The following is an 8,552-nucleotide window of genomic DNA, read 5'->3' as shown; positions in this document are numbered from 1 at the left end:
TCATATTTCAAACCTAAATAGCTATACTTTACACAAAGAATAATAGGCCTCATTCTAACTATTATTGTGAGAGCATGAACATCAGCATATAGACTTAATAGTTCTAGCAGGAAAAAAAAAGAGAGAGATTCCTAAATTCTGGGATTTGTACTACCACTCCCATAACATCACTCCCTTGGATGATTAAAAATTATCTTAGCACTTTGAGCAGGTGAAGAATGTCACTGACCTTCTGATAAAAATAATTACATACTGCGAATAAAAGTTAACATTAGTATCAATTTTTTGTCAAACTCTTCCAATTGTGAATAGCAAAATGTACAAGTTCTTTTTGTTCTTCTGGGTTACTAAGTCAACATTTAGAAAAGTGTTTTTTTTTGTTGTTTTTTTTGTTTGTTTGTTTTTGTTTTTTTTTTTGTTTGTTTTTTTGGTTGGGCACGGTAGCTCACACGTGTAATCCTAGCACTTTGGGAGGCCAAGGTGGGCAGATTGCCTGAGGTCAGGAGTTGGAGACCAGCCCGGCCAACATGGTGAAACCCCATCTCTACTAAAAATACAAAAATTAGCTAGGCGTGGTGGTGTGCACTTGTAATCCCACCTACTCGAGAGGCTGAGGCAGGAGAATCACTTGAACCGGGGAGGCCAAGGTTGCAGTGAAGCATAATTGAACCATTGCACTCCAGGCTGGGCATCTATCTCAAAAAAAAAAAAAAAAAAAAAAAAAAAAGAAAGAAAGAAAGAAAGAAAGAAAGAAAAAGAAATTTTTTTTGGATGTGACAGTTTTTTAATGTAATTTCCAAAAATTGATAAGAAATTCAGAATAGACTATTGTTATTATTTCTAGTGAGATCCCAAACCACAAACTGGTGTTAGGCACAGGATGGATACATGGTAACACTGTAGTGTGTTTCAAAATATAATTTCTGGTTTACTTGAGGTAGGAATTCATTCTGGATCCATCAGTTGAAGATTTTCAGAGGGGATGGCTAATGAGGCAGTGAGCCAAACAGAGTGGTAGCAGGTAGAAATCTGACAAATCACTCACTCATGATGTCATCTGCAAAATTTGCGAGGCAAACACTTATAATTTACTATTGCATTTTGTTGCTGGATTGGTTCTGTCAAGAAAAGTCTGAGTAGAAACCACAAAGGATAATAAATTTATGTACTGCTGTGATTTGAAAATATGTGGCTCACTCATTCAAATACTACCATCAATTGTCCTATGATTATAATATCCTTCCTCCAAGTGTTCCTGTATCATCTATTATCTAAAATGTAAAAAAAAAAAAAGGAAACATTGTCCTATATGATGATTTTCTGAACAAACCAGTAAAATAAATACATAAGAAATCAATATTTCTATTGTCTAACACAATTATGGGCATCTTTTCATATAACGAGGTTAGCACTATGGGGTCCATTTAGATTAAAATATCAATACAAGGTGTGCTCTTTATATCTGGATACTTCTATAAGGTTATAACAGAGTGCTATGTGTTAATTCCAATTTATTGCTAAATTTAGTTATGAAGTAGCCTTTTAACTAATTGATGTCCTTTCCAAATGGTTTAGTAACATTAATCCCCTACATTGCCATTTAAAGTGTATCTAAATGTGACCACTAAGATATAATGGTTGATTATTTTCAACAGATTAATCAAAGATCTTAGAATACTAGAATTGAAAGAAAATTTGAAGTGGTCTGTTCTATTATTTCATCTCCCCTTCAGTAAAAATAATTATTTTATACACATGCACACACACACATGCACATGTACTTTCTCAGATGAGTTATAGCTTCTCTTTGATTTCCATAATCCAAGTCATAATAAAAATTTCAAACTCAAAGGATAAAAAAAAGGACATAAATAAAAATTCTACAAGAAGAAAATAGAATGAGACACAGAAATTGAAGTCAAGCAAATTGATCACAGTGACTTTGCAGCCAATACAAGATTAAGTGCTAAGAGAGTGGAAAAAAAGAGAGAACTGTTGTTTCTTTAAGTCTGAAGCTTTTCTTGGATTTGCTTTTTCTTTAACAATAAATAATGAGTTATATTTCAATTGACACTATTAATTACCTTTTATTAATGGTAGGGGTATCAATTGACACTGTCAATTACCTTTTATTATTATTTTTTTTTTTTGCCATCTATGGCATCTTTTGTTCTAAAAAGTATGATATCATGATCCCCATTTTGTAGACAAGAAAATGGAGGCCAAAGAGGCTAAATACTGGAGCCTACACTGGACCCCAGCAGTACAACTGACTACTCAGCATTGTTATTTCCTCCCTTTAGAACATGGGTTGACAAACTCTTCATGAGCATAGAAAGAAGTAATCACTGAGTGTTCAGTTTCATCAGTGACTACCCAACCTTCAATGCAATAATGATACCGTAAGATACAGAGTCACTGGACTAACAGGTCAAAAGATTGTTGCAGAAATTAATTATATTTTATTCAATTATGTGGGATGTCATTTATGAGCAAGCAACCTGTCAAACATCGTTTATTCCCTTAGATGCTTAGTACATTAAAATGCAAACTACATTAAAATGAAAACTTAAAAAGGATCAGAAATTCAAGATTTATTGATTTTAACACCTACACCAAAGGAGCTGTATTTCTCAAAGATGTACATTTTTAAGAATTCTGCATTTAAGTTTGTAAACTAGAGAGTCTGACACAACAGTGATACATTCCACAGAGAGAGAACTTCTGGAATGCTTTCTCCAGGGAGTGTTTTAAAGAGTACCAATAAAACGCTAATGTAGGGCCATCGGTTACACTGTATTTCAAATAAAAGATCTGGCACACAGATTTTGCTTTTTATGAGGCTTCTCCTTAAAAACTAATCAAAGGTAATATATCTCCTTTCAGGTTCAAAATGTTAGGAGAAAGAGATTGGCATGACTGAAAGTCAACCCACAGCCAGACTGCATGCCCCTTTGGGAAGCTGGCCTCCTCTGAGGCATTCCCCAGGGTGCTCTGCCTGGGAGTGCTTAGCCTCACTCCTCCTCAGGGCTGGAGCCATCCCGCTGCCTCAGCTTCAGCAGCACTAACCATTCCTTACAGAAGAACTGAAGGGGCAAAAAGCAAAGATCAATCAACCATAAAGGTTGCCTTCAAAGATCTTATAGTTTGGGAGGCAAGAAAAGATAGCTCTGTCAGTCTTTGAAAACATAAAATTTAAAAGAAGAGATTCTATCTTTTTGAGAGGAGAGTGGAATAATCTACAATTTCAATTGGCTAGCATTTTAAAATGTAAATATAATTTGCATCTCAGGATAGTGTCCTTGCTGGGTCAGCAGTTTTAATAGGTTCCTCTTGCCTGTAATCTCAGCACTTTGGGGGGCAGAGGCGGGCAGATCACAAGGTCAGGAGTTCAAGAGCAGCCTGACCAACATGGTGAAATCCCATCTCTACTAAAAATACAAAAATTAACTGGGTGTGGTGGGGAGGTTGAGGCAGGAGAATCACTTGAGGCAGAGGTTTCAGTGAGCTGAAATCGTTCACTACACTCCAGCCTGGGTGACAGAGTGAGGCTTCATCTCAAAAAAACAAAAAATAAAAATAAATAGTTCCGCCCCCCTTTTAACCTCATGAAAAGTCTGTAAATAATAGTTTGGCTGAGCTTCAAGACTGTAAAAACTTTTTCAGGCTTTCCTCCCTATCTAATTCTCTATAATTGTTTACTTTCTTCTTGTTTTCCTTATTTGTCTATTTTACTGTTAATTAGTTTTTTCATCTATACGTAGATCATTTGAATAAACAACTAGTTAAATGATCTGCTTGGTTTTAATGTATTTGCTAATTCAATGAATAATACATATAACAAAGGTGATCCACTGTGATAAGGACTAAGGTAAAAGTAACAAGCAAAATAGACAAAGTCTTTTTCCTCATGGAATGTGCATCCTCTAACATCCCATGGGGTTGAAAGATGTCTTTCCCTTGCATGACTATCCACATGACTGTCTCTGAATTTACTCAACGTATCCCCATGCCCAACAACTCCAGTGAAATTCTGTCAGTTTCTCACACAACCTGGAGTGCTGATATACAGCATGTGTGGAAAAATATCTATAAATACTGAAATGTGGCCGTGATAAAACAGAATGCTCAGCATGAAGAAAAGCACAGAGTAGATGTAGTTCACACAAAGGATGGAGGAATATTGTTTGATTGTTATGTGGAGTACGTGAACTTGTGCAGTGGAAAGAAATTCTGGAAACAGATCATTGATTACCTGAATACAATGCCAGGTTAAATAATTGAGGAAAAGTCTTAAATCCTTCAGGCTTTTAATGAAGAACTGGTAAGAGAGATTAAAAGTAAAACAGAAGAAATTTTAGTGGAATATTTGCAAAAAGATCTCTATTGTCAAGGGCAAGGAATAACTATTCTCAAGTGGATCATGCTAATGGGACTCATTAAAAAGAGTGGAGTCTTAGCTTTGGTGAGGGTAGTTGGCCAGGACACCCTTGAAAGCCAAGTATCACTACAGTAAAGTCTTATAGCAACCCTGGAATAATAAGTGAGCCCTTGACCTTCATGTTCTAGCCAATTAACCAAAACCTTTTAAAACATGCATGCTATAGATTCACCTTTATATGGAAGACAAATGTGTTATGAGACATTTGGATGCACAGGAAAGATTGCTAAAGAGGATTCAGGAGTACAGGTCTAAGGGTGTCAGGCAAAAAAACATGTATTCTTATAAAATAACTGGAGTAGTAAAAAGATAAGCTTTTTTTTTTCTAGCTTCAAGGGTTCAAAACTTATTCTTTTTTTATACTTACATATTTTTAAATGTCCAGCTCAGGTATTGACCCTTCCACTAAAACTTTAATCCAGCACAGACTGAGTAAAATTCCTAAAGTCCTATTTTTATATCACAATATTTTGCACTTTATTTTTCTACATATATCTACATGTTTCATTGTAATATGCCATTGATTCTGTACAAATGGGGATAAATCATTCCTCGTCCTGCTCAGTACTTAGAACAAGGCAATGACCCAAATAGACAAAAGGTTAAAATTTAATGCCTGATGAGTTTGTGATCAGCTGTATGATAACTCTTAGAAAGTCTCTTTCGTTTCATGGCCCTCAAAGGAGTGGAACCCACAGCAGAGCGCAATTGGAGCCAGAAGCCCACAGAACTTAGAGTCCAGTAATAAAAGCTTATGGAAGCAGCCACAGGACTAACAAATGCTATAATGGCCTAAAGCCAACTGGAAAAGGGTATTAATCAAGGAAGAATGCAGTTTTTCTGCATGGCTGCATTGGCCTAATTTAATTTGATTTATTCATCAGAGTGGGCCATTTAGCAGGCCATAGCTATGGCCAGATCCAATATTCATGACTCCATTAGCCCCTAATAAAGTGGGAGGATACAAGAAGTAAAAATGGTGTCATTTTTTTTCTTTCTGGGATCTCAGGGTCCAGAAAAATGTGTTATTTGAAGAATAGCACAAATAGTGGGTAAATTATGTGTACTAATAAAATGTATAACTCTGTGACGACCTATTTAATTTTTTATCAAGTTTCTAGTAACATCAAAGCTCTGTAAGAAGACCAACTACAGGAAAGGGTAATAGAAACAAACCATGCTTTTTCCACAAAAGGAAGCTAAGGCAAATATAATCAACGGAGTACTATTATTAGTCAACATTTAGCACATTCCACATCTACTCTACCAAAACTTGTAAATGACAAGGTTATAATTCAAATCGGCATCTTCCATTCCAAATGGTTAGGGCATTTTCTAAAGACACAACCTTTTGCAACCCGCAAGGCTCTGTGCATTCCAAAACTGTGCTTCTGAGAAAGCTAATGCTATAGTTCAGTAGGATAGACAACACTAGCATATAAATTGCTTATTTGTTTTATTTCTTTAGGGTTTATAAACATGTTATATCTCCTTCTCAAACCTTAGCATATTAAAATAAACCAAAATACAGTGTAAAGGGGGTTGGTACAAGCAAGGCAGTAGTAGCAATACAAGGCCTCAGTTAAAAGTGAGAAAAGTAAAAAAAAAAAAAAAAAAAAGTGAGAAAAGTGAAATAAATTGTTGCATACGTACACATCCAGATACGTACGTAAATACTACAAACAGGAGACACTGTGTGTTTTAAGGTTCCAAAGAAGCTGTATTATATACTGCTATAATATATACCAATTGTCACTCCAAACATGAAAATAACTTGTTCAAATGATGACAATAGGGCACTGATAAAAGTCGACATTGAGTTTGGAATGTCTCATCTAAAATAGCACCAGTCATTGTGTTACCTAATTAAGGTTTTCATCTACGTGTTAGAAGAGCAAACAATGAAATGATTATGTTTTTTCATGAGATGAGTTCCATTTCTTTGGTAAAAGCGCTAATGTGACAGGTAAGTGATATGTCATTTATTTCGAATTAAAGCTTGCTGTTTTAAGAAGCAGAAAAACAAATTACAAACAAAAATATGTTAAAATAATGTCTTTTCAATTGTCTATAAAAGTAATGAACATTAAGACTATAACAAAGATGTTAGCCCTGATGATGGGTTAGGATTAGCAATCTATGAAGTTTCCACTGAAAACTCTGCATAGTTCAAGCAGATTTCCAGGCTGTAGAGCTGGAAGAAAAGCTCTCCCAGGCAAGGACTCAGAAATCCAGTGATCATCTCTTTTATGTGTCCTTTCAGGAAAAAAGATCTCCAGAACTTATTGTATGTGATTGATATGCCATATTCTTCCCGAGATGGTGGTCTCAGACTTTGTATCATTTACGCATTCATTTACTCAAAAATGCCTTTCAAGTGACTGATTTATGCTGAAGTATATAACAGGTACACTGTAGTAAAAAAATATAAATAAGATTTGGACCCATGCTTCCAATTATGTCTTCTGCATGCATTGCAAATACTCTAATTTAAACATACTGAAAGCACTCTAGATTCAATAAGCCACAAATATGAGCAAAGCAATAGCATTATTTTCTGTAATGAATCTTCTTAGGTTTAAAGTAAAATAATAATAAGAGTGTCAATATAAACATCTGCATATAGAAACCTTAGTGTTTTTTTTAAAAAAAATAGGTGTATTATGACATTGGATGAAAGGGCAGAAGCAACAGAGCTTTCTGATTAGCTAGAAGAGAAAGGCAGAGAACAATGACAAATGAAGTTTTTGGAGATACGGTTAGCAGGGAAAGAGGAATAGATGGCCCCAAAGATACACTCTGCCGCCTTCATATTTTTAGGCAACTTGAGCTGAGCGTGAATGCACAGCTATGACTTAATTGCTTCACACTTGACTAGCTATGCCAAAGAATTTTGTATATGGGAGTACTATTTTTTTCAACTTCAGAAGCTTATGGAATTTTGGAAAGAAGATAAGCTCAGGAGATAGACTTGAAATTAAATTCTGGTGGCACTACTTTCTAAACCAGCAAATTTGGCCAAAATACTTATTTTTTTTCTCATCTCTAAAATAGCTACACTGTGCCAGTGACAACACTTAGGGAAACTTATGGCATGTCAGGCACTTCTAAGCACTTTAAGCAAGTCAATTCATTATTTCTTGCAGTAAGGTTATGAAGTAGGTAATATCATCAATTCTATTTACCGGTAAGAAAACTGAGTCACAGTGTTTTAAAAGAATATGCCTGAGATCACACACCTAAGAAGTATTAGAGCCAAACTGCAATACCAGAATCACTGGCTCCAAAGCCCTTATTTTCAGACACATCAGTAGTTAAAAACTTATCTCAACAACAATGAAATATTACAATATACCTATTAGAATGGCTAAAAATTAAAACTGACAAAATCAAATTCTCAAAAGAATACAGAGCAACAGAGTTCTCATTCATTGCTGGTGGGAATATAAAATAGTACATCCGCTTTGGAAAACAGTTTAACAATTTCTTACAAAGCTAAATATATGCTTATCGTAGAATCCAGTAATGATACTCACTGAGTGTTTACCCAGAAGATTTAAAAATTTTTGTTCACACAACACTTTGCATATGAATGTTTATAGCAGTTTTATTCATAATTGCCAAAAATTGGAAGCCACCAAGAAGTCTTTCAAGTGAATCTATAAGCATAGGATGGTACATCTAGACAATGTAATATTATTTAGCTATAAAAGGAAATGAGCTATAAAATCACAGAAAACCATGGAGGAACCTTAGTTGAATATTCATAAGTGAAATATGCTCCTCTAAAATGCTAGATACTGTGCTATTCCAGTTATATGACATTGTAACAAAGACAAACAGAGAGAAAGTAGAAAGATCAGAGGTGGCCAGGTACCTGAGGAGAAAGAAGAGACATTTTAGGACAGTAGAAATTTTCTGTGTAATACTGTGAAGGTGGATACAGGACATTAGGTATTTCTCAAAGTTCATAGAATGTACAACACAAAGTGTGAACTTAATGTAAACAGTGGACTTTCATTAATATCAATGTCTTAATGGTAGTTCATCAATTTTAACCAATGTTTGGGTTCAGTATGGGGTAGAAAGGTGTTATATGGCAACTCTCTGT

The sequence above is a fragment of the Saimiri boliviensis genome, chromosome 1 (genome assembly GCF_048565385.1).
Source record: "Saimiri boliviensis isolate mSaiBol1 chromosome 1, mSaiBol1.pri, whole genome shotgun sequence".
Lineage (NCBI taxonomy): Eukaryota > Metazoa > Chordata > Mammalia > Primates > Cebidae > Saimiri > Saimiri boliviensis.
Note: the sequence above shows the minus strand (reverse complement) of the source record.